This window comes from Larus michahellis, chromosome 3 (assembly GCF_964199755.1).
Source record: "Larus michahellis chromosome 3, bLarMic1.1, whole genome shotgun sequence".
NCBI classification, from domain to species: domain Eukaryota; kingdom Metazoa; phylum Chordata; class Aves; order Charadriiformes; family Laridae; genus Larus; species Larus michahellis.
The window spans coordinates 20,847,163-20,849,128 of NC_133898.1; positions in this window are offsets into that span (position 1 = coordinate 20,847,163).

A 1,966-nucleotide genomic window follows, 5' to 3' on the forward strand; every position below is an offset into this window, starting at 1 on the left:
CTGGGCTAGGCCTTTCCCCGCTGCAGAGGACGATGTTGACATCGCTGATCTGAGTACCTCGGGGTGGGGCACATCCATGTACACTTGTGCAATGGACAAAGAGGACTGAAGCAACAGTAGGTGGATGTGTTAAGAAGGAAGGATGGGCTATTTACCAAGGAGCCAGTGTCAGCAGGACAGGCAAAAGTTGTTTTTTCATTGGGTATGGTGTGGATACTAGTGGGGGGCAAGTCAGGGGAGTGGGAGGAATTTTAGAGCTGAGGGTGCAGTTTCCCCTTTCCCCTGCCTGCAGGGCCTGGCCCTCCCTGGGCCCAAAGCTGGCTGCAGCTGCTGCGAGGGACGGACAGCTGGGCTGTGGACACAGCCAGAGCCCCTCGCTCAGCCCTGGGGGCAGGGGGCTTTGCAAGTGGGATGCCAGGCCCCTTGCAGCTGCTGGGACGGGCAGCAGAGGCAAGGTGAAGTCTTCACACATAGCTGAGTTTGTCGTATTGGTACCTTTGACTCAGTAGCTGCGCAGCTGAGTGTAGTTTTGTCTTCTCATGTTCCCTGTTCACCTTGTCTCTCTACTGCGCTGTACTCCCTCTGCACTGATCGTCTGCAGTGGTTTGAACCATTGCTGCAAAGGGGGATTATCTTTCATTTAAGAAGATGGAAACTCATCACTTAAATCTCATTTATCGTTCGTCCTATCCTCAAAACCACAGACACTCAGTTATTAAACACAGGGAGAGCATGAGCATCCTTCTTAACATCTTAAAATCTAATCAGGAAGGTACTTTGAGTACTGAAGTTTAGACTACCTCTAGCAAGGGGAACGAGCTGTCACTCAGCGCAGATCTGTGTATAAATACTGCTCTCTAGAAGACAACTGACGATTGTAATGGGGCTAATTCTTCTAGCAGCATTGGCATAACACCATCAGGGCTGTCTGGCACTGCGCAAGATATTTCTTCTGTGAAAGAAAACTAATCCTAAGCAAGATGGTTTTAGTGTGAGTGATGTTCCTTAAAGTGCTATTACAGCAAGTAAAACAAGTGGCATCATTTCTCAATGTTTTAAAATAAGCTACCCTGAAATCAATATGGATTTATTCCTTGTCTCTTCCCACAGTATCCAGAAGGATCTTTACATTCCTCTTTCAGACAAAAATGTATCTTCATTTAATGCATATTATGTATTGCACCTGCTGTAAAACAGAATGTATGTTTGATTGACTGTCTTGAACCAATCAATCCCTGCCCCCGAGCAATTCCAACTGACTCAGTGGTGATGAATAGTGCCCCTCATGGATTTAGATATGACTGTGAAGCTAGACTTAACAGATTCTATTTTTTGCTAAATGATGGTTTAACTTCCTTTTTCATATGAAAGTGTGATTTCTATCCATGGTTTTTTTTTCATTCATAATCTGAGTAATGCCTGACTCTTATGTATGTGAAGTCTTGTCTTGTTTAGTTGTATAAGGTGTCCAAAGGCCGCAAATAGCGGCTTGGATTTTTCAGGACTTAATGGGTTGTAGTTTGAAAGTCAGAAGTCAAATTTGGTTGTAGTGGGAGTTAGTTTAGCTGGAGCTGTATGAGAAGATGATGACCTTATTAGTGTTTTTTCCATACCAGAAGCAGATACTTTCCAAAGCATTTCAGCTGGGAGGCAGAGTGTAAGTCCTGTTTATTTTCAGTGGCATCTCCATGGTTCTGAACCTCTATCCAGACTCTTCATGGGCTGTAACTGGCTAATTAAAAAGCAGGGTTTAGGTCAGCTACGTCTTGTTTCAGTGTGGGATAAATGCATGTTTTGGAGCAACTTAAGGAGGAATGACTTTTTTTTTTTTTTTTTTGTTAGGACTACAGTTTTTTTTTTGAGCAGAGACTTTGGTCCAGAAATGGCAGCTTCACCAAGAAACGGCTCTGGAGCATCAAAATGTCATCAGATTCCATGTTCTCCTGAAGGCCATAGCTACTATTTC